The 25580-nt window shown below is 39.4% G+C and overlaps 1 long non-coding RNA gene across 1 annotated transcript; it reads right to left on the minus strand.

Moving 5' to 3' along the window:
- Positions 1–8650: 8650 nt before the first annotated feature.
- On the minus strand, positions 8651–13627 carry LOC138808644 (uncharacterized). Its single transcript, XR_011366557.1, has 3 exons — positions 13546–13627; positions 11266–11338; positions 8651–9985 (listed from the first exon to the last, which is right to left on the minus strand). It is a non-coding gene; the product is annotated as an uncharacterized lncRNA (long non-coding RNA).
- Between the last annotated feature and the right edge of the window lie 11953 nt (positions 13628–25580).

Genomic DNA, 25580 nt, shown 5'->3' on the forward strand with positions numbered 1-25580 from the left:
CTGGACCTTAGTGCTCAAGAGCCTTGCATGGGGATCAGCCTTTTCCAGCTCAATTTATCCTAGCTTCTGGTCAGGACAGCTCTTGAAGCTGATGTCTGGTGGTTAGCAGTCATTCCCTCTTGTTCTTTGTGCCTTTCTGTGTTGCTGAGTCCACCTCAGAGCAAGATCAGTGCCTGACACTTATTTGCTGCTATGGAAAGATTGGTATGACATCATACAAGTTATGGGAATTGTTTTGTGAAGCTGTGTGAGGAGACGCATCCCCATACAAGTTCTCCAAGACAAGTGTTTCCCATGCCCAGGAGTGCATTCCACAATTCAGCATCCAAACTATCACCTACTCCCTGATGCACTCAGTGTATATTCCCATTTCCATTAAAAAAAGAAAAATTCAAGATATGCCTTTGATGATTTGTCATTGAATTACTGAAACAAAGTATATAATTTGGGGGCTGGGAAGGTGGCTCAGTGGTAGAGTGCTTGCCTTGCATGCATGAGGCCTTGGGTTCGAATCCTCAGCATCTCATAAGTAAAAAGAAAATAAGCCTGAAGTGCCACTGTGGCTCAAGTGGTAGAGTGCTAGCCTTGAGCTGAAGAGCTGAGGGATAGCGTCCAGGCCCAGAGTTCAAGCTGACAACCGGACCCCCCCCCCAAAAAAAAAGTATATAATTTTATGTATTTGTAAGTCTTTGTCCATCTCTCTTGAGCTCTGGGCATATTTCTATGTGTTTGCAGCTTGGAAAGGGAAATAAGGTTTAATTCAGGATAGTCAAAAACATTTTGGGAGGGAATACCAACATTCCATCTGATGTTCTACAAATGGCCATCTTGGCAAAGGAACTAAGTAGACTGTTATAGCATAAGAGACTTGTCCTGATTTCTACTGACTTTCCTCTGGGGTCACAGAGAGTTATCCTACTGCATATGTGTCCCTTGGCTACACCCGAGGGACCAGGTCTCCTCTGAAAATCTAATGGCATGGGGGTAAAAGAAATTAAAACACAGAACCCAGCTTCCCACATTACTAGGATTACAGGCCTAAGTCTCATATACTAACTCATAACTGCCTTTTTATACATCGTGTAGCCTTTTTCATTATATTCAACTCATAGACAGATATACAAATATATGTTAATATTTATTGATCTATTTATAATCAGTGTTATATCTAGAAACACAAAAATATATATTCAAATAATTATAATCAAAGTATTATTACCACTTTCCCCAATAATGTTTTACAGTAATAATATGTGAAAAAATGCTTACTATTGAAAATGTTAAAAGCCCTTGTAGTATGAAAAATCATATTCGATCTTATACATCATATAATATACTATATAAAATGTAATGAATATAGCATGTATTTCCATATATCTGATTTAATTACTTCCTGATGTTGTGTTTGTCCATCTATGTAAGCCTTCTTTCTTCTATTGATGATGGCTTATACTTTCCAGTGTCGATATTTCCTATGTATTTTGTCAAATATATTCAGCCCTAAGTAGATTTTTTATATTAACGGAGCCAAATTTTTCTTCAATATTTCCCAAAGCACAATGAATATGTATACAGGCTTGAACTCATTGTTGGAAGAAAGTCCCACATACCACTATAAGTATTGTAGCATTTGTACCAATTGACAGAACAGCTTTCTAGGTCATCTGATCTGGTATGTCCTAAAGCTTTTGTAACCACCTTATCACCCCATGCAGGCATGGCCGGGCTTCCTTGCAACTCCCTGTGCACTTAACCGTTCCCTTTATATCTAGTAGGCTCTCTTGTTCAGCCCGCTGTCACTTTGTGTTTGCCCACACACAGAACACATGTGCATGGTGCTTTACATTGTAGGTGAAAAAAAAAACACATTTAAGACTCATGAATTGTATAACATAACATAGACATTGACATTTTAATAACGTTAGAAAAATAATAGAGACGTGGAGAGAATGGGCATCCTTGTCTTGTCCCTGAGTTAAGAGGAAATGGCTTTAGTTTTTCACCATTGAGTATAATGCTGGCTGTAGGTTTGTCATATACAGCCTTTATTGTATTGAGGAATGTTCCATGGATTCCTAATTTTTCCAAAACCTTCATCATGAAGGGGTGTTGGATCTTGTCGAATGCTTTTTCTGCATCTATTGAGATAACCATGTGGTTCTTATTCTTGCTCCTGTTGATGTGATGAATAATATTAATTGATTTGCGTATATTGAACCAGCTTTGCATCCCTGAAATGAATCCTGTTTGATCATGTGGTATGATTTTTTGGATGAATTGTTGAAGTCGATTGGCCAAAATTTTGTTGAGAAGTTTTGCATCAATGTTCATCAAAGAAATGGGTCTATAGTTCTCTTTCTTTGAGGAGTCCCTGCCTGGTTTTGGGATGAGGGTTATGACTGCTTCATAGAATGTGTTCGGTAGTGAGCTTTCTCTTTCAATTTCATTGAAGAGTTGGAGGAGTATTGGTGTGAGCTCTGCTTTGAAGGCCTTGTAAAATTCCGCTGTAAAACCATCTGGTCCTGGACTTTTCTTAGCTGGGAGGTCTCTTATTGCTGTTTCTATTTCAATGCTTGATATGGGCCTGTTAAGCTGGTTTAACTCATCTTGGTTTAGTTTTGGCATGTCAATATTTGCTAGGAAAAGGTCCATTTCTGTCAAGTTCTCAAACTTATTAGCATAAAGTTTGAGAAATATTCCCTTATAATTTTCTGAATGACATAGCTAGCAAGATCAATAGAAAGCCCACCGATTGGGAGAAGATCTTTACTAGCCATACAACGGACAAGGGTCTCATATCTAAAATATACTTGGAACTCAAAAAATTAAACCACCCAACAACAAATCCTCAAAGAAACAACTGCCCAATAAATAAGTGGGCGAAAGACTTAAAGAGAAGCTTCTCTGAAGAAGAAAGAAGGATGGCCAATAGACACATGAAGAAATGTTCAACATCCCTAGCCATAAAAGAAATGCAAATCAAAACAACATTGAGATATCACCTCACTCCAGTTAGAACAGCAAAAATCAAGAACTCTAACAACAACAGATGCTGGAGGGGATATGGACAGAAAGGAACCTTACTTCATTGTTGGTGGGAATGTAAACTTGTCCAGCCACTTTGGAAAGCAGTATGGAGGTTCCTCAAAAGAATTCACATAGATCTCCCCTATGATCCAGCAATCCCACTTTTGGGCATTTACCCAAATATTTACAAACAAGACCACACTAAAGCTACCAGCACAACTATGTTTATTGCAGCATTATTTACCATAACTAAGATATGGAACCAACCCAGATGCCCCTCAGTAGATGAATGGATCAAGAAAATGTGGTATATATACACAATGGAATTCTATGCCTCCATCAGAAAGAATGATATTTCCCCATTTGTTAGGAAATGGAAAGGTTTGGAAAAAATTATATTAAGTGAAGTAAGCCAGGCCCAAAGAAGCATAGGTCCCATGGTTTCCCTTATTTGCAATATCTAGTATAGGTATGAGTCAAGCGGAAAAGGTCAGATAATGTGATGTTAGGAAAATGAACCCTTAAATATGTATTTTAATGTTTTCGTTTCTTTCATGCATGTGTTTCTAACGCATTTATAAGATTATTTCTTTGTTGCTTTGTTTGTCCCTCCCCCACAATGCAACCCCCGCTTTTACTATATTTGATGTCAGTATAACATGTGGAGGAGATGGGGACAAACAAGTCGTTTAAGGATTCAGGTGGACCTGTTGCAACAATGAGAAGTACAAAATGTCATGTCAAAACCAGCTTTACAATGTCGGTGTGGGGGGGGAGGAGGGTATGATTGGGTGGGGGGTAGGGGGGAGGCTGGGAAGGGAGGTGAAGGGTAAACAAAGGAGTAGGTTGCAATGCTTGGTAAGTAATGTATGCATTATCCTGCCCATGTAATTGTAACCTCTCTGTACAGTATGTTCTCAAATAAAATAAAATTAAATTAAAAAAAATAAGTAGAATGATCATTTTACAACAATCAGGACCAAAAAGAAATATAAAGATTTTCTAAAGAAGAGGGGAAGCAATCTCTAAATCTGGATTGTCTTCTAAGTTGCCTTCAGACACATATTCTGCCTCAGACTCCTCAAAGGGATCTACTTCCTCATTAAAGGCAGTATTTTCTTCCTGAGTCTAGGGAGGGACAGATTCTTATTTCTCAATTGGAAATTGGATCTCCAGCAGCAGGACAGATTGGTCTGGATAATCTGTGAGGACAGATTCCCTTTCCTCAACTGAATCTAGACTTTGAACCTAACATTGGTTTTCCTGAACTTAGACTGGGGTCATTTTCCATTAGCATATATTTACCCTGCACTCCAAAACCAATACTTTTTTACTGGTTTGGATGTGATCTAGGTGAATTGTGAACATCAATGGAAGACATGCTGGATCATCTTCCTTGGTGGTATGTGCATGTACACCTACATCACATGTGGCGTTCAGAACCAGTGGGATGTCCACAGGACTCAAAACCTACTTGAGCCTTTCTACACATTGAAAAAGCCTCTATGTTCACATGCTTTCTGGAGTCCAGTTTTGGCTCCCAATCTCCATCAGTCACCATAGGCGACATCACAGATGGGTTTTTTATCTGTAGTTCAGCAGGAAGTTCTCTACATTGACAGAAACATAAGAATGGAAATAGGTACAGGAGTCTTAGAGTAGACTCTAGAAGTTAAAGTGTGACTAAACTTCTATGAGGATTTAATAGTAGAAGCTGTAGAACTTGAGTTTGGACTGAACACTGATGAGAAGGTAGGGTGTTTCTAATGAGTGGTTATGTCCAAGTTCTTTTAAAACGGGAACAGACATTACTAGGCATAGAACATCCATAAAAGGACATTTTGCCAAGCTGGGTAGTACAAAGGGCTCTTGGACAAGCAGGCCCATCCCTTGAGACCTAGGTTCCATCCCTACTCACAAGCTCTAAGGCATCTAAACAAGTACTACTTACTCTTTTTCTTGGTCTCATGGGTCATGCTTTGCTCCAGCTGGTCCAGAAGGATATGTAAGCAGGACAGCAATTCTGAAGAGGGCATGTTGAGTTTGTCATACTTTGTAAGTTTTTTTAGGATGTCAAGTTTCTTGTGCTCAAAAATCATCATGGTAGAAGTCCATCCAAATAGTTAAGAAGGAACAATCGATGCTGTTGGCAAATTGTTGACAAGGAAAAGGAGAGTCCGCCCTCTCCATCCTGAGCTTTCTACCATAGACCCTTTCTGGCAGGACTAGAATGTTGGGAAGTGGGAAGAGACTCCTGGAAGCAGGATGCTGCTCACAACCCACTTCTAGAAATTTCTAATACAATCCTCCAAAATTCTCCCTGTGATGGACAGAGAAAGTTGTTTCCCCACTGTATCTGACTTGCTACACACAACCCTCCCTGTCATTGAGGGATTGTGATCCATGCGGGCCTGGTCATAAACAGAAAACCCTGTCATAAAAATGGCTCAAGCAGAGCTGAGCTCAGGTGGCTCATGCCTGTAATCTTAGCTACTCAGGAGGCTGAGATCTGAAGATCCCAGTTCAAAGCCAATCTAGGCAGGAAATTGTGTGAGACTCCTATCTCAATAAACCACTAGAAAACCAGAAGTGGCACTGTGGCTCAAACAGTAGAACACTCGTCTTGATTTGAAGAATGCAGGGACAGTGTCCAGGCGCAGAGTTCAAGTCACATGACCAACAAAAACAAAAGTGACTAAAGCAAAAAGAGCAGGTGTATAGCTCACTTTGTAGAGCACCTACCTAAAATACATGAAGCCCTGAGTTTAATTGCTAGTATTGAAAGGAGGAAAGGATATGAAGGAATGGAATGAAGAAAAGAAGGAAGGGAGGAATTTTGATTTAACCAAATACTGGAAAGATGTGAAGTATTAATTAAAGTTATTACAGGTATTTTATATGAAAAGATACTGATTGTTTACTAAAAGGCAAATTATAAAATGTGGAATTCAGGCTAAAATACATGTACAAATTTGTTTTTCCGTAAATTGATACTTACATACTTCTTTTGTTTAAAAGTAGTAAATGAGTTTAAAAAATCGAAGAGTTGTTAGAAATGAATCATTATGTCTTATCACTTTTTCTGCTGCATTCACCACCTAAAAATTGAAACAATGTTGATAATTTCAATTATTAATTTATTAATTTAATCTTTCATCTTTCGTGTATATTCTATTGTACACATCATTTAATTATTTGAACTCTTTTTTTGTTTGTCTTTTGTCAATCATGGGTCCTGAACTCTGGGCCTGGGCACTGTCCCTTAGCTCTTCACCTCAAGGATATCACTATACCACTCGGACCAAAGTGCCACTTCTGGACTTTCTGCTTATGTGGTACTGAGAAATTGAACCCAAAGGCTCATACATGCAAGGAAAGCACTCTACCACTTAGCCACCTTCCCAGCCCTGAACTCTGTATTTTTTCCTTTAGACATGGGGCTTGAATACTGGGCATGGTTGCTGTCCCAGAGCTTCTTTGCTCAAAGTTAGCACTATACCATATAAGTTTAAACCATAGTGCCATTTCTTGTTTTTTAATGGTTAATTGAAAATAGCAGTCTCATGGTAACTTTTCTGCCCAGGGCTGGCTTTGAAACACCATCCTCATTTCTCAGCCTCCTGAGAAGGTAGGATTACAGGCGTGAGCCACCTGTACACTTGTGCTCATTTGTTTTTCTTTTAACTGTAATAAAAGTTTAGTTCCCCCACCTAAATACGTGCACACTGAGATGCAATTTGGCTTTAAATAAACCACTAGTTGAGGATGCTGAGATTACAAATGATGGCAAATTGTTTTTAACTTTTTGTAATATGTGAAGCTTGAACTGAGCGCCTGGTTGAAATCTCTGTTCTCTTGTGCTCAAGGCTATCACTCTACTAGTTTGGCCCACAGTGCCTCTTTTAGTTTCTTGGTAACCAGTTAATAAGATAATAGACTCACAGACCTTCTTACCAAGGCTGTTACTAATCCTCGATTATCAGATCTCAGCCACCTGAGTTGTTATGATTACCGGCATGAGCCACTGGCACCAGTTTTTTAAAAGGCAACAACAGATTACTTTAGGGGAGGTTGCAGGAGGAAAGAGCTAGAGGCTAAACAAGCTCTCACATATAAAATAGTTGTAGTGTTCCAGTGAAGAGTCCTAGGCCAGAGAATTACTAAGTGTGCCATCACAGTACAGAGAGTTTGGCCAGAGAGGGAAAATACAGGCAAGGAGACATATCTGAGCACTTGCCATTAGCTGCAGCTGCAGTGGCGGCAGCAATGACAGCAGCCTAGCCACCAAACGAACAACACAGAGTCTGGGACAATGGTGCCAGAAACAGCAGGTGACAGGATTCTTCTTAAAACCAGAAAGGGCTGACAAGTAGCAGGTATCTTCTTCCTGCAGATCACAGACCAGAGACAACCCAGTCACCAAGACTCCAGGGTGAGTTGAATCCTGACATACTCACCCGCACTCACCCTCGGAGGACTCCATATTTGATATTGAAAAGGCCCAGCTGAGGAGCTAGCTCCAACTCAGGCCTTGGAAAAAGAACAAACGAGTCATTTAGGAGGTCACAGGTACCTGACCTGACCTGCCAGGCTCAGCTCCTCCCTGGGAAAAGTCACCCAGCCCAAGCAGACAAAGCTCTGCCATGAGGGGAGTGACGTTCTTCACTGGGTAAACAGAGCCAGAGGCTGCCCCTCCCTACAGCAGCCTAGACAATCAAGTAAAATTCAGTAAACATAAACCCTGAGAATGGCTCCAGGCTGTGCTCTGTGAGTGTCTCAGAAGCTACCCCTCAGGGGAAAGCTACAATTTGCTGAAAGGCCTCAGTTCTACCCAGAACCTAGCCTCATCACAACGTCTTCAAACTAGAGGAAACAGCCATCTCCCTCTTTTGTGAAACTCAAAGCAGATCTCTCTCTCATTGAACTAGCCTGGGAGGAGGATCACAAAATCCTGGGTAAAGCAGAGCATTTTTCTGCCTGCTCAAACAAATTGACTTAAGAAAACAATCTAGCCACAGGCAAAACAAAAAACACAAGCAGATTAGAGACTCCATCAAGAGACTGGTTACAGACACAGGGAGATACAGGATCTTCCCATCTAATCCCTCCCCGCCCACCCCCAAAGAAAAGAGCTCTTTGTTGTACCTTTTTTGTTTTTTTGTTTTTTAAAAAAATTGTTTTCTATTAATCTTTTTTTCTCCCCTCCTATTTTTTATTTTAGGTGTATATGTGTGTGATGTGTGTGTGTGTGCTTTGTTTAAATCTCTACTGACCTTTTGGTCCTTTTTTCCTTTTTTTTTTTTCTTTTTCATTCTTTTCATTTTTCTTCTGTTTCCTTCTTTTTTGTGTGACTTAATTGCTGTTCTGCTCATCCTCAGATATATGCCGTCATCAAATATTAGACTGAAAGACCATAGTCCCCTAGGATACTTTCATCAATGGGAGGGCACCCCAGAAACTCAGGCTCCAGGCTGGGAGATGCAATAAACAAGTGGAGTTTATTTGACGTTTGTGCAAACGGACTCTCTGCCATGGTCAGTCAGAGAGCCCTGAGCAGCGGTTACAAGCCTTTTTAAAGGCAAAAAAAACAAATGATTAAAGCATAACACAAAGCATCCCATGATTGGTCCATTTAAAGGTCACCATATACGCCAAAAATCACTTTGCCAAGCGGGAAATTTTGTAACACTCTTTGTAAAACATTTGGCTCATGGTTGGTTTAAGGGGGGTTTACATGGTTACAGGCCTATGATTGGTTGACATTTGGCTTTGCTTGGGGTCTTGCCAGGTGGTCGTTATCTCAAGGTCCTGTCTGGGGAATTTCTAAATGGGAACTGAGGAACACGTACTGTCTGTTCTTTATCTATGACCACTGACCTTGTCCTGGGGCCGGCATCTGGTCTCTGAAACTTCTTAACTCATTTCTGGGAAGGGAAGGGTCAGTGCTAGCGTAAGCAAGTTTACAGAAGCACAATCAGCAGTTAGCAAGTTAGTAATGGTAATGGGCAATTTTTTTATCTTTCATTCCCCCCTTCTTCTCTCGACTAATTTTAATCTTAAAATTCATGGTGTCTCTATATTATCTTGTGGGGTGTCAGTTTTTCTCAGTGCTTGGTATTGAGATCTCAGAACTAATAAACGGACTGTGCTGATTTTTTTTCTTTTACAAAAGATACCAATCTGTTGAGTATACCATTTGCAACATACTCCTACCATTTGCTATATACTTAAACTTTCTGAGGTTTGTCTTAAAGACAATTTTTAAATTTATCCAATTCCTTTTCCAAGGCTTTCTTTACCATTTGCTACATACTTGAACTTTCTGAGGTTTGTCTTAAAGACAATCCTTACTTTTTAAATCCTTTCTTCTCCAAAGAGGACATTTTTTCCCCAATTCCTTTCTCAAAACTCTCTTTACTACCCTCCTCTTTGTTACAATTCCTTGAGCTTCTTTGTGGCTAGAGTTTAAAACTTCCCAATTTTTCCTGTGGCTTGTGAAACCAAGTTATCTCAGAACAACCTCAAGGTACCACTGGGCTGGAGAAGCTTGCTAGATTTTAAGGCTAAGAGTATTACTTCCATGGATAACACACTCAGGTTATTACCATACCAGAGCCAAACTAGGCTGTGACCATAGAGTGGATTTCCAGTCACTATGCACTGAAGTACCTAAGGCAAGCAAGCCAGTGATATCCTTGTCCCCAATATCCACTGTGGGAAGAGAGGGTTTCTGGATATCACCCAAAAGAATGTCCCACAAGATCTTAGATTTAGCAGCAGTCAACCAGGAAGCAGACTCAGGTCATGGAATCAGGAAGGAGTTTCTCCAGGTGGTTGTCAGGACATCGTCGAACTTTACCCATTAGGGTATGCAACAGCAGCAGCAGCAGCAGTAGGGTCTCTCAGTGGCTCCAAGGGACTGTCATACCTCATGCTGGGCTGTAAATTCCTACACAGACTGGTTAAGGATACATTGCATAGGCTTGGCAGACTTTGATCCTGCTAGTTTTTAAGATCTTTAAACAATAGTCCAGGACAATTTACCAAAATCACAACTTTTTTATTAACCAGATATTTTTGTAAATAGACACAGAAGGCTCAGAAGGCTTAGTCTTGTAGCCATCTCTGACAGATGCAGTCTCCACACCTTGCACACCGACAACTATTAACACTATTCTTTATGCCTTTTTTAAAAAAAATTATTTTATCTATTTTGCCTCATTTTTTCAAAACTGACTATGGACCCTTGATCTTAAAATGGGGGTAGAAGGGCGAAGTTCCATCTTCTGTAACTTCTTCAAGCTGACTTCAGGGGCATTGATCTTACTTAGCCAGGAACCTATAACCTTAGCCTATTTTACAAAGAGGCTATCAGGGTTAGATGTCATTAAGAACAATATTTAACTTTTGACAACTGCACAGACCTTTTCTCCGGCTACAGCAATGTAGCTTGTTTAGCACTCTGGTTTGCAAAAGCATCTTTCTAGATGGCTTAGGAATGTGATCTCTAATGATCCCAACAATGCCTAAGTTATCTTTGCAGGCCTTTAGACAGATATCAATAGAAATACACTCTCAGGTTTACAAAATTTTTCCTGAGCAGATGAACTTCATGTAACTAGTGTCAGCTCAATTAGAGCTGCCAATTAGAGCTTTTGGCACATAAAGGGGTTGAGATTTAAACTATCCCCCACATTTTATAACATTAATTTTTTACTATCACAGAGGACTGGCAAGTTCCTGTCCCTTACAAGGTAGTCATGAACATTAGGCATGCTTACAAACTATCTCCCATGACCTCCTGGCTCTGACCAGTTTTGAAGGGCCACACAGAAATGATTCTAGGATCTGACATTTCTGCCATCCAAACAGTGGCTTACTGTCTCTAGATGTTCCTCCATTGCTTTTGTCCTAGGAGTGTCTTCTCCACATTGGGATAAATGCCTCATTGGCATTTCCCTTTAGCTGGTCGCTGCACCTGAACTCGGGGCCTGAGTGCTGTCCCTCAACTGTACAGTTCAAGGCTAGTACTCTGCCACTATGAGTCCCAAAGCAACTCTGCTTGCTCTTTCAGCACTCTGCTGGCTGAGTAGAGGTGACAGTCTCACAGGGACCTTTTTGTGCCTGGGCTGGCTTTGAACTAGTTTGCAGATCAATGAGTCTTATAAAAGGCCACCTTACTCCAATTAAAAGCAACAAGGCTGTCAACATAGAAGTAGCTTTTAAGCATGCTCTTACCTGAAACGTATTAAGAGTCAAAGTTACATCAAACAAACTTGTAAGAATCCTCTGTGCTTTGCTCTGGGCTTTGCTGGAAAATTAAAAAAAAAAAAAACCCTATAAGAGCAAACTAGAATAGCAATCATTTTGATAATACTAATCTTTTTTCTTTGTGTACATTGAGGCCAATGTTAAGAACAATTTTACATTTAAACTTTATATCCAAAAATCCATTTCCTATTTTTTAAGTCTCCTTTAATCTTCTTTTTAATATTGTATACCTCAGTTTTTATTTGCATTTTGAAAAGATCCCTTGAAATCTTGAGTCCAAGTGTCACTCATTACCTCTTGGCTGCTTGTTTTATAACAGATACACATTAAGATTTTTAAACTCAAATGACAATTTTTCCTTAATGCGAAAATAACAATCATCATAACTGAACCAAAAAGCTAGACTTAACACCTTTATAACTTTTAAAAACATCCTAATTGCAGAACATAATTGAAAGTAAGCCACATTATACAAATAACTTTTTAACCCTCTTTTTAAGGCCTTCCTAATTTTAATGTTAACACACACAAGGGAAGTTTTAGCAATACTAGTCAGATCATCACATCACTCATTTTAACCATCATGTTTTCAGTGTCTATCTGCAGGGAAAAGAGAGAACAAAGATGGGCCACTCAGCCACTTCTATGGAATGGGCACACACCCAATCTGACTCTTTAGGTTTAGATGAACTGCGTTTGTGCCAGCTTGCCCTCTTTCACCATGCGTGGACTATTCCCAGGGCTTGTCCCACCATGCATGTCCAGCTGAACTGAACTTCTGCTTGTTCACCCCTCACCCCTAAAGATAGGTCTTCTGTTGGCTTCTAAGTTTTTCCCCTTTTCTTATCTCTTGGTTTTCGAATGAAATACACAGTTTTTAGACAGACAGAAAAAGTAATATCTTTGATGGTGTTAAACTAACCTTTATATTTAAATTTTTAATATTTATCCCCAAATTTTAGCCAAGGGAACTAGATCCCAAAAAGCCAATGCATTTTTGTTAAGCCAGATAACTTGATTACAGTATAAACAGTCTTATGCATTTAAAACATTAGTTTTTTAAAATACCAGATTTTCTAATTTGCAAGTTAAAGAAACTTTAAAGAGCCATTTAAAACAATGTGAAAAATTTTTAAACATTTTTGTTAATGTCCAAACCTCATAACCTTTTGAACTTTTAAATTTAAACTCACCCAATTGTTACAGCATGCTGACAATTCTTATCTTTGAACACATTCACAGACACACAAAAAACAGTTACACTCTGGTTTGCAAAAGCATCTTTCTAGATGGCTTAGGAATGTTATCTCTAATGATCCCAACAATGCCTAAATTACCTTTGCAGGCCTTTAGACAGATATCAATAGAAACACACTCTCAGGATTAACCTTTTGAATTTTTAAATTTAAACTCATCCAATTGTTACAGCATGCTGACAATTCTTATCTTTGAACACGTTCACAGACACACAAAAAACACTCACACAGATCTTAAAGCGCGAAAAAATCAAAATCAGTCATACGTACACCTTTTAAAGTTTTTAAACAAAAATTTAAGACAATATTTCTTTTAAACTAGGTACCTTTGTTGGGCTTTATTTTCCCAGAGCAAGGCAATTCACTAATTAGTCTCTTGAATCCCTTCTGTTGGAGGAGAGCTGGGGGAGGGGGTCACCTAAAACTAAACTAGTCAGATTTTTTTAATCCAATTTTAGACAAGAGCACTTCACAAATTGTTACATTGTTAGGACTAGCTGAAAAAGTCCAAACCAGGCACACAGCCTTCTACACCCTCCTTGCCGGCAGCCTCCACAAGAAGAAAATGCAGCCTGAGGCTTGAAGGGAACCAAACTAGCCCAGCTGGAACTTTTATTCTCCCAGAGATGTTTAAATAAATAAATAACAAAAATACAGATAAACACAAAAAACAAGGATCCACATTTAAAACTGGTACCAATTCTAAAACAGAAATAGACAAAAACTGAAGGCTGAGTTGGGGACTAATGGGCCCAAGTTCATTCCTACCAGAACCCTGTGCTGCTACCACTCAGCAAGCTGAATCCAGAGTCTGCTGAGTGAGCCTGCCACACTCACCCAGAACTTCCCTACCCCAGAAAACATAAAACAAACACACACACTAAAGTAAACAAGACAAACAAGTGGCCACAAAGACAAAATCAAGACTCAGTGAATGGGGCTACATCTCACCACCATTCGCTTACCAGGGGACTCAACACCCCCTACTCACCTCCGGAGGATTTTTCTTTTAGATTCCTGCAGACGTTGACTGAGGGGCCTTCCAAGGCAGAGGAGAATTCCCAGTCATCTTGGGGCAAAGGAATAGTAAAACCCCTAGCAGCCGTCCCCTCAGACTGACAGGTTCTCCCCCATGCTCAGACCCCCCTGAGCCAAGGCCCAAGGCTGAGATCTAACTGGGGCCACTTGCAGGTGGTCAGTGGCAGCTTCATAATTGACAAACAAGCAAGTTACAAAAGCAGAACCAGCAGTTTTTGTTTTCAAATGAACTAGGACAGGGTCTCGGGGTGTCCTAGGAGTGGACTCACTTGTTGTCCCATCTCTATAGAGAATACAAAACACACATTAAAAACGATTAACACTAAACAGAGACAGATAGAACCAGATGCCGCTCGGCAACCAAGTGAATACAGATGAGGAAGGAAATTACAGATGGGAGTGGCCAGCCGTGCCTTAACTCCCCAGAACAGAGAGACACTTGGATCTCTTCCTTCCTCGAGACGACCCTGGAGCAGCACTCCAGGGCAGGACCAGGGCACTTGGCACGTCTGCTTTTCCCTCTGGCCCAAATACAGATTCAGAGGACCCTGGAGCAGGGCTCCAGGGCGGGACTAGGGTACTGGGCAGGTCTGCTTTTCCCCCTAGTCCAAATACAGATTTGGATCCCAGAACGCAAAACGAAAGTGACAAACACACAAGACAAGAGCTCTATCTTACCTCTTGCCGGTCCTGGAATCTGGGGTTTGGGGGCGCCTGGTTCCTGGCCAATGCATCAAATAAAAGACCCTAATCCCCTAGGATACTTTCATCAATGGGAGGGCACCCCAGAAACTCAGAATCCAGGCTGGGAGATGCAATAAGCAAGAGGAGTTTATTTGACGTTAGCGCAAATGGACTCTCTGCCCTGGTCAGTCAGAGAGCCCCGAGCAGCGGTTACAAGCCTTTTTAAAGGCAAAAACCCACAAGATTAATGCTTAACACAAAGTATCCCATGATTGGTCCATTTAAAGGTCACCATATACGCCAACAATCACTTTGCCAAGCGGGAAATTTTGTAACACTCTTTGTAAAACAATTGGCTCATGGTTGGTTTAAGGGGGGTTTACATGGTTACAGGTCTATGATTGGTTGACATTTGGCTTAGCGTGGGGTCTTGCCAGGTGGTCGTTATCTCAAGGTCCTGTCTGGGGTATTTCTAAATGGGAACTGAGGAACACGTACTGTCTGTTCTTTATCTATGACCACTGACCTTGTTCTGGGGCCGGCATCTGGTCTCTGAAACTTCTTAACTCATTTCTGGGAAGGAAGGGTCAGTGCTAGCGTAAGCAAGTTTACAGAAGCACAATCAGCAGTTAGCAAGTTAGTAATGGTAATCTTCAATTTTTAATTTTTCAATACCTTACCCCCAACCTTACCCCCATTGTATACACACTTAATCAAGAATTGTATTACTCAATTCAAAACTTCTTAACCTTAAATTCTGTAATAGCAGTATTATCTCTTTATACCTATATAATTTTTGAGAATCTTTATTTTTTAGTTTTTCATGTATCCTTTCTATCCCTCCCCTCCTCTCATCGTATCCTTTTCTTCTCTCAATATCACCTTAAACGTAGATAATTTTTAAGATTCATTTTTTAAATTTAAATATTCGTTTTTCCCATTTTTCTTGTCTGTTTTATCCTCTCTCCTACTATTCTGTCCAATCCATTTCCCTCTTTGAGATTAGAACTTGGTTAAATTCACTCTCCTTTTGCCTCTCCACATTCTTCTAATCCTATTTTTCCTCACATTTGTCCCTAAATATAATAATTTCTGGTTTGCCAAATTCATCCTTGCTGTTGTTAGCCCATTAATCCATAGTTGTTTGATGTTGAATAGATTGTATCTGTTGAACTAGATTATATCTGTGTACTTTTGCCGGTGCCACTACAGGACTTTGGTTGATGCATGCCTTGAAAAATGTATTCTAGCAGAAAACTGGTGTCACTTCATATCAAATGGGCAGAACAAGCCAGAAAAACACAAGAAAAATGCAGGTCCTGGTATCTCAACTCCCACTCATGATAACCAGGTGACAGAACAGATAATGTGTATTCCAGAGGAGGGTTCCCCAAAAGCTCTATAAATATTACTGGAAAACATGGTGAATGAACATGAATAAAACCTTCAAAGGACTCGGTGTGAACATGATAGGGAGAGAGAGGAAGCAAACCAAAGATCAGTACAGTAATCTCATGAGCATGAGGAAGCTACTCAAAGATTGATACAGAAATGCATGAACAGGCTGAGAACACTCAAAGAGAAATACAGGAATTGTATGAACAGGCTGAAAACAGACAAAGAGAATGTCAGGAATTGAGTGAGCAGGCTGAGAAAAGTCAAAGAGAACTACAGGAATTGCATGAACATGAGGAATCTAATCAATGAGTAATACAGGAATTGCAAGGGAGGGACGAGAATAAACAAAGATCAATAGAGGCATTCATGGAATCCTTAAACAGACACCTGAAAAAATTCGGGGAGACCACAAAGGGAATGCTGAATGGAACCTGACAGAAGGAATGGGAATATAAGGAAACCATAACCAAACAACTAAGTGATTTGAAAATAAGCACTGAAGATCAAGTTAAGGAAGTAAAGAAGCTCATACGAGATCTAAAACAAAGCTTCAGCAAAGCATTTGAAGTCATCAAAGACAAACAATTAGAGGAAAATGAATAAAAAACAAAGAAGAAAGTCTTGACAGTAGATTAGACCATGCAGAAGATCGAATCTTGGTGACTGAAGACAGCCTAGATATTATAGAGAAAGAATATACAACTATACAAGACAAATCCATAAATAGTTTTAGATATATTCAGCAATTGGAATACACCATCAGAAGGCATAATCTGAGAATAATGGGTGTAGAGGAGCACCTAGAGACAGAAGAAAATGGTCTAGGAAATTTGTTTAACAGGATCCTAGCAAAGAAATTCCCAAACATGCAAAAAGATAGGCCTATTCAGATACTAGAAACTTTTAGAACCCCAAAAAAACCAGAAGAGAGCAAGACATCCCACTGTCATATTATAATATTCACAAGATCAATTCAGAACAAGGAAAAGATCCTTAAAGCTGTCAAGGAGAAAAGACCAATCATCTATGAAGGGAAACAAATTAGAATAACTTCATTTTTTCAGCAGAGAAAATTAAAGCAAGAAGAGACTGGAATGATGCATGCCATGACCTAAAGACAAAATATGAACCAAGAATACTGTAAACAGCTAAATTCTCCTTCATAACCAAAGGTGAAATAAAAACCTTCCATAGCAAAGAAAAACTGAAAAAATATATCTCCACCAAACCGGTCCTACAAAAGGTACTTAAAGATGTCCTACACAGACAGAACCTACAAGATGACAATAAAGGCAAAGGAACAACACCCAAACTGAGAATCCAAAAACCATAGGAAGAACCAAGTTGCTGCAGCCCCCAAGAAGGTGGATAAAATTGCAGAAACTAGCAAACACTTCTTAGTCCTTTCTCTCAACATTAACGGACTTAACTCTCCAATTAAGCGACATAGACTGTGTAGTTGGATTAAAAAGCAACATCTTTCTATCTGCTGCCTTCAAGAGTCAAATTTTGCCCAAAAAAACAAAAACATTTTTAATGTTAAAGGCTGGAACAAAATCTACCAAGCAAACGGTCCCCATAAACAGGTGGGAGTTGCAATCCTAATATCAGATAAAATAGACTTCAAATAAAAATTCGTGAGAAGAGAAAAAGAAGAACACTACATACGAATTAAGGGATAATTCTTTCTTTCAGGAGGGTATTACAATAATAAATACTATTCGACAAATAATGGATCACCGAAATTTATCCAACAAACACTATTTTCCCCAAAATCTCAAATTGATCCAAAGACAAGTGGTGCCTGGGGGGGGGAGGGGAGGAGGGAGGATTGGATAGGGGGTGGGGGGGAGGCTGGGAAGGGATGTGAAGGGTAAACAAAGGAAGAGGCTGCAATGCTTGTTAAGAAATGCATGCATTATCCTGTCCATGTAATTGTAACCCCTCTGTACAGTGTGTTCACAAAAATAAATAAAAAAATAAATAAAATAAAAATTAAAAACAAAGAATTGTTGGGGCCTTTAACAGACCACTTTCCACACTAAGATTAAGTAGACAAAAACTCAACAGAGAAACTGCAGATCTAAAGAACTGCCTAAAACAACTAGATTTAACAGACAACTACTGAATATTTCGCCCAGCAGCCTCAGAATTAACTTTTTTCTCACCACTACATGGAACATTTTCCTAAATAGAGCACTTTTTTTAATTGTGAAAATACTGTAGAGACGGGTTACAATTACATGGGCAAGACAATGAGTACAATTCTCATAAAGCATTGTAGCCTCCTTCTTTGTTTCCCCTTCCCATCTCATCCTTTCCCCGTCCTACCACCCAACCCTCCTCCCCACCCCACCAAATTTGTAAAGTTCGATTTTGACATAATGTATGTCTCGTTGCAATGAGTCCACCTATATGACTATTTGAACGATTTGTTTTTTCCCTTCCCCTCCACAAATGATAACAACCTCAAATACAGTGAAAGCAGGTGTTATACAGTGGGGGAGGCACATACAAAGCAACAAAGAAATAAACTTATAAATGTGTTAGAAAAAATTGCATGAAGGAAAAAAACATTTCAATAAATATCTTAGGGTTCATTTCCCTAATATCAACTTATCTGACCTTTTCTGCTTGACTCAGATATATACTAGTTATTACAAATAGGGGAAACAAATGGGGCAATGTCATTCTTTCTGATGGAGGCATAGAATTCCATTGTGTATATATACCACATTTTCTTGATCCATTCATCTGCTGAGGGGCATCTGGGTGGATTCCATATCTTAGCTATGATAAATAAGGCTGCAATAAACATAGTTGTGCTGGTAGTTTTAGTATATGGTCTTGTTTGTGATCCTTTGGGTAAATGAACAAAAGTGGGATTTCTGGGTCATAGGGGAGCTTTATGTGGAGTCGTTTGAGGAAACTCCATACTGCTTCTGTTGTTATTAGCCTTCTTGATTATAGCCATTCTAACTGGGGTGAGGTGGTATCTCAATGCTGTTTTGATTTGCATTTCTTTTATGGCTACAGAGGTTGAGCATTTCTTCATGTGTCTATTGGCCATCCTTCTTTCCTCTTCAGGGAAGTTTCTCTTTAAGTCTTTAGCTCACTTATTTATTGGGAAGTTTTTTCTTTGAAGGTTTGTTGTTGGGGAGTTTATTTTTTTTTGAGTTGCAGATATATTTCAGATAAGAGACCCTTGTCTGTTGTATGGCTAGTGAAGACCTTCTCCCAATCCATTGGCTTTCTATTGATCTTGCTAGCTATGTCCTTTGCCATGCAGAAACTATGCAATTTCATGGAATCCCATTTGTCCAAACCTTCTTAGATTTGTTGTGTGTCTGGGTCTCTATTAAGAAAATTTCGGCCTGCGTCTTTGGATCTATGTCTGATTTGAGGGAATGTAGTTTTTCTTGGAGAAATTTGGGTGCTCCGTTGTATGGTGAATAGATATTTAGAATTGTAATATCCTGCTGAAGGAGAGATCCCTTAATTAGTATGTAGCGACCTTTTAATTTTTTCTCACTAATTTTAATTTGAAGTCTATTTTATCTAATATTAGGATTGCAACCCATGCCTGGTTATGAGGGCCATTTGCTTGCTTGGCAGAGTTTGTTTCAACCTTTCACATTGAAAATGTGTTTTTTTTACGGGCAAGATGTGACTCCTGAAAGGAGCAGATAGAAGGATGTTGCTTTTTGCTCCAAGTAGACAGTCTATGTCATTTAATTGGAGAGTTAAGTCTGTTAATGTTGAGATTTAGGACTGAAGTATTTGGGAGTTGCTGCCATTTTATCCACATTCTTGATGGCTGTGGTTACTTGGTTCTTCCTATGTTTTTTGGATTCTGTTTGGGTGCGGTTGCTTGGCCTTTATTGTGATCTAGTTGGTTTTCTATGTGTAGCACATTTTTAAGAATTTTTCGTAGATCTGGTTTGGTGGAGATGTATTGTTTCAATTTTTCTTTGCTACGGAATGTTTTTATTTGATCTTCGGTTATGAAGGATAGTTTATCTGGTTACAGTATTCTTGTTTGATAGTTGTCTTTAGGGCATGGCATAGATCATTTCAGGCTCTTCTAGCATTAGTTGTCTCTGCTGAGAAATCTCAGGTGATTCTAATTGGTTTCACTTTATAGGTAATTGATCTTTTCTCCTTGACAGCTTTAAGGAACTTTTCCTCGGTCTGAATTGACCCTGTGTGGATTATAATGTGACTGTGGCATGTCCTATCCTGATCTGGTCTATTTGTTGTTCTAAAAGTCTCTTGTATCTGAATAGACTTATCGTTTTGGGTATTTGGGAAGTTCTCTGCTAGGATCCTGTTAAACAAATTTACTAGACCATTAACTTCTGTCTCTAGGTGCTCCTCTACACCCATTAGCCTCAGATTAGGCCTTCTGATGTTGTCTTCCAAATGTTTAATAGCTCTATCATATTTCTTGGATTTGTCTTGGATGGTTGTATGTTCTTTCCCTATAATATCTAGGCTATCTTCAATCCCTGAAATTCGATCTTCAGCATGGTCTAACCTACTATCAAGTCTTTCAACTTTGTTTTTTATTTCTTTTCCTTCTAGTTGTTTGGCTTTGATGGCTTCAGAATCTTTGTTGGAGTTTTGTTTTTGATCTTGTATGGACTTGTTTACTTCCTTAATTTGGTGTTCAGTGGTGTTCTCAAATCACTTAGTTGATTGGTTATGGTTTCCTTGGACGCACATTCCTTCTGTTGGGTTCCGTTCAGCATTCCCTTTTGTGGTCTCCCTGACTTGTTTGAGCTCTCTGTTCATGAATTCCTTGAATGCCTTTAGTGATCATTCTGTATTCTCATCACACTCTCTCAATTCCTCTATTACTCTTTTATTAGCTTCTTCACATTCACACAGTTCCTGTAGTTCTCTTTGAGTGTTTTCAGCCTGCTCATGCCATTCATGACTTTCTCTTTGACTGATCCCAGCCTGTTCACACAATTCCTTTATTTCTCTTTAAGTGTGCTCAAGCTACTCTCGCAATTCCTGTATCAATCTTTGAGTAGCTTCCTCACACTCATGATATTCTTTATTTTGCCTCCTCTCTCTCCCTATCATGCTCATACAGAATCCTTTGCAGGTTTTCATTCTTTTCATTTACCTAGTTTACCAGTAGTATTTGTAGAGGTTTTTGAGAACTCTCTTATGGATTATTTGCCATCTTATTTGTCCCTGGATTATTATGAGTGGGAGTTGATATACCTGGCCTTGCCATTTTTCTTGATTTTTCCGGATTGCTCTGCCCATTTGGGATGAAAATAAACCAGTTTTGTGCTTGCACACTATTTTAAGGCAAGCATCAACCAAAGTGTGTAGTTGCACAGTCAAAAGTCTACAGATACAATATAGTTCAATAGATATATCTATTCAATATCAAACAACTAAGTATTAATGGGCTACGAACCACAAAGAAGAATTTGGCAGACAGAAATTATTAGGTTTAGGGAGAGATGTGGGTAAAAATAGGCATAAAGGGATGTGAAAATGCAGTGGGAGAGTTAACTTACATAAATACTAAATTCAAAGCAGGAAATCGCTAGGATTAAATGATAGTAGTCAGAGAAAAAAGAAGAAAGAGAAAGAAAAAAAGGCAAGAAAAAATAGAAAAACAAACATTAAAAATTAAGAAGTATAACACTTAAAAATCATGCAAATTTGAAAACATAATATTTGGAGAAAAACGTGGATAGAATAAGAGAACAGGAGGGATAGAAAGGAGATGTGGAAAACTTAAAAATAAAAATCCTTAAAATATTATATAGGTATTAAGAGGCAGTACTGCTATTAAGGAAGTTAAGTCTAAGTAGTTTAAAATTAAGTAATAAATTTCTGGATTAAGTGTGTACACAATGGGGCTAAAGTCAAATAATCAACTACGGGTATATGTGAGGATGAGAAAAGTAATTAAGTCATGCAAAGAATGAAAGAGAAGAAAACGTGAAAAGAAGGAGAAGAAAAGAAAAAAAAGGATTAAATGGTCTCTAGAGGTAAACACAGCACATTTATTTTAAAAGAAAAACAGAAAAAAATACACACATATAACCCCAAAATAAAAATTATAAGAGCAAGAAAAAAAAGTTAATAGAAAACAAAAATTTTTAGTTAAAAATTAAAAATTAAAAAAAATGTTTAGAAAAAAATTACAAAAGTTATAAGAAAAGAGATCTTTGATTTTTTTGAGGGGATGGGATGATCCTGTATCTCCCTTGTGTCCATAACCTGTCGCTTGTTGGAGTATCTGGCCTGCTTGTGGTGTTTGATTTTCCTGTGGCTTGGATAGTTTCTTAAGTAAATTTGTTTGAGCAGGCAGAAAAATGCTCTGCTTTACCAAGGATTTTGTGATCTTCCTCCCAGGCTAGTTCAATAGGACAGAGATCTACTTTGAGTTTCACAAAAGAGGGAGATGACTGTTTCCTCTAGTTTGGAGATGCTGTGATGAGGATAGGTTCTGGGTAGAATTGAGGCCTTTTAGCCAACAGTAGCTTTCCCCTGAGGAGATAGCTTGTGAGACTCACAGAGCCTATCCTGGAGCCATTCTCAGGTTTTATGTTTACTGAATTTCAATTCATTGTCAAGGCTACTGTAGGGAGGGGCAGCCTCTGGCTCTGTTTACCCAGTGAAGAAAGACACTCCTGGGGCTGGGGGCCCAAACTGGATGACTTTTCCCAAGGAGGAGCTGAGCCTAGCAGGTCAGGTTAAGTTCCTGTGACCTGCTAAATGACTCTTGTTTTCTTCCAAGGCCTGAGTTGGAGCTAGCTGCACATCCAGGCTTTGTCAGTATCGAAGATGGAGATCTCCAGTAATCAGAGGGGAGTGTTGGCCTTCCTTCCTCTGCTCCCTGAGAAGGCGTGAGGATGTCAGGCTTCTACTCAAGCCAGAGTCTTGGTTCCTGGGTCATCTTTGGTCTGTGAACTTCAGGATGAAGATGTGTGCCGCTGCCGCCGCATCCGTGGCAACTAGCAAGTGCTCTTATCTGTCTCCTTGCCTGGATTTTCCCTCTCTGGCCTAACTCTCTGTCCTGTGATGGCACACTTGGTGTAATTCTCTGGCTTACGACTATTCATTGGAACACTAAAATTGCTTTCTATGCGAGAGCTTGTTTAGTCTCCAGCTTCTCCTCTGCCATCTTCCCAGAACTCATCAGAAAATAACATTTAAAGGCAAGCCCATGCAGGAAATTACATGGGACATTTTGCTGTGTGTGCCAGTCATGGAGGTTGAATTTGTTCTACTTTACTCAAGGCTGGTGTTCTATTACTCTCAGCTAATTGGTGGGATCACTATCAGCTAATTGGAGGTAAAGAGTCTCATGGAATTTCCTGTGCAGGCTGACTTCAAACTGATAATCAGATTTCAGCTTCTTGAGACATTCTGTGCTTTACATGAGACTCTTATCTCCAATGAACCACCAAAAAGAAGAAAAAAAAAAAACACCTGGTGTTGAGCTGTGGTTCCAATGACAGAAATAAGACAATGATTTCTGGACAGCACCTACACCTTGAGATCAAGCTCCAGGACCAGCACACACAAGAATAAAATAAATAAATGAAAAGAAAGGTGGAAGAAGAAAATGGGAGCCGATTTCAGAGTTTAAAATGAGCAAAACTGAGTGAGCTTACACTTGTTACTGTACTTACTCAAGGGTCTCACATCTGAGGATCAGTGTTCAAGGCCAGCCAAGGCAGGGGTGTCCATGTACTCAACTCTAATTAGCCAACTACAGTTTTTTTAAAAGCTCCAAATGTGCTGTGGCTAGTATTAAAAATATACTGGGACGGGGCTGGGAAGGTGACTCAGTGGGAGAGTACTTGCTTTGCATGCAAGAAGCCCTAGGTTCAATTCCTCACCAACACATAAGCAGAAAAAGCCAGAAGTGGCGCAGTAACACAAGTGGTACGGCTCTAGCCTCAAGCTGAAGAACTGAGGGACAGCACCCAGGCCCAGAGTTCAGACTCCATGACAGGCAAAAAAAAAAAAAAAAAAAAAAAAAAAAAAAAAAAAAAAGAAACTGGGACAATACCTAGGCTCTGATTTATAGTTCCTAGCCCAAAATATATATGGAAATAAAAAGTAGAAATTAAAAAATGTATAAGAAAATCCAATTAAATTTTCAAAATGAGTCATGACTTTTTGGTTTTTGTGTGTAATCCTCTTTTTTGGTCGGTTGTAAGGCTTGAACTCTGGGCCTGAAGGCTGTCCCTCAGCTCTTCAGTTCAAGGATAGTGCTCTACCACTTTAGCTACAGTGCCATTTCCTTTTGTGTGTAATCCTAAATACTAAGATAGATTAAATCTGAGGGCTATCGTCTCTCATCTTGAAATCACAAGCAAAACAAATAAACAAGAAAACAGTAGTGAATCTGTGATGGAGTTGTAAAGCACCAGGCTTGAGTGAGAAAGCTATGAAACAGTGCCCTGGCTCAGAGATCTAGCTTCAGGATCACAAAAATGTAAATAAGAAGAGATCCTGGAGCTGGTGACTCATGCCTGTAATTCTAGAACTCCAGGAGGCAGAAATATGGGTATCCAGTGTAAAGGCCAACCCAAGCAGGAAAGTCCAGAAGACAGTTGTTTGTGGGCCATCCTGGGGCAAGAACTGTAGTACTCCCAGATTTTTGGCAGTTAATTGGAGGTAAGGATTTTAGACTTTCCTGCTCAGCCTGGCTTTGAAGCATGAAGGTCCGATTTCAGCCTCCTGAAACAAGCCAGGTCTTGCATGAGTTCTGGCTCCAGCACCAGCACACTCACAAAAAATGAAATGAATACACGCAAAGAAGACTAGAAGAGAAAGAAGAACCAATAACTGAGGCTGCAATGAGTCAATCAGCCCATCACTGGTGGCTCATAACTGTAATTCTAGTTACTCAGGAGGCTAAACTGTGTGGATATTATTTAAAGGCCAGACCGAGTAGGAAAGTCCGTAAGATTTGTGTGTGTGTAAGTATGTCTGTGTGAGTCCTGTTGCTGGAACTTGTACTGTTTTGTTCAAAGCTCTACTAATCTCAGCTTTTTAGTGGTTATAATTGGAGATACCATGTACTTTGCTGCCCAGGCTGCCAAATTTTGATTCTCAGATTTCAGCCTCATAAATCTGGTCTGGCTCTACATTATATTCATTTCTAATTAAACACCGAAACAGAAAAAAAAAATCCTGGAGTTTAGCTGTGGTTCAACTGGCAGAAGTGGGAAAATTTCTGGGACAGCACCCAGACGCTGAGTTCAAGCTGGAGGACAAACTCAGAAGAAATAAAAAGAGGATAGAAGTACAAAAGGAAGAGTCAGTGACAGAGGTTGAAATGAACCAAACATTGGTTTCTCACACATGTTGTACAAGGGACTCAGGAGGATTAAATCTAAGATTCATGGTTCATGGTCAGCCCAGGCAGGAGAGTCCATGAGACTCATATATCTAATTTGGCACCAAAAAAAAATAAGCTATAATTTGTACTTCGTCTCATTTGGTTGAGTGCTAGTCTCAAATAGAAACTTTGGGACAAAACCTAGGCCCTGATTTGAAGTCCTAGACATACATTTCAAAACAAACAAACAAACAAAAATATCCCATGAATTAAAAAATGATGGGAAAAAGAGAAAATTAAGGTTTAAAAATGAGCCATGATTTTTGGTTCATGTGTGTATTCCTATCCATTCTAGGTTCAAAGCTAGACTGGGCAGTAAAGTATATGAAACTGTTAACCCCAACTACCCAACCAAAAGCTGGATGTGCAGATATGATAGTAGATGTAAAGCACTGTATTTGGTGCAAAAGCTAATTTAAAAACTGCTGACCCAGAGTTCAATTCTTAGTGCTAAAAAATTGTAGGAGAGTGAAAAAAGACCAATTGTAAATTTAAATATAAGTCTGGGGTTTGTT

The sequence above is a fragment of the Dipodomys merriami genome, unplaced genomic scaffold, assembly GCF_024711535.1.
Source record: "Dipodomys merriami isolate MVZ:Mamm:240054 unplaced genomic scaffold, mDipMer1.0.p SCAF_461, whole genome shotgun sequence".
In the NCBI taxonomy this organism is placed as follows: Eukaryota; Metazoa; Chordata; class Mammalia; order Rodentia; family Heteromyidae; genus Dipodomys; species Dipodomys merriami.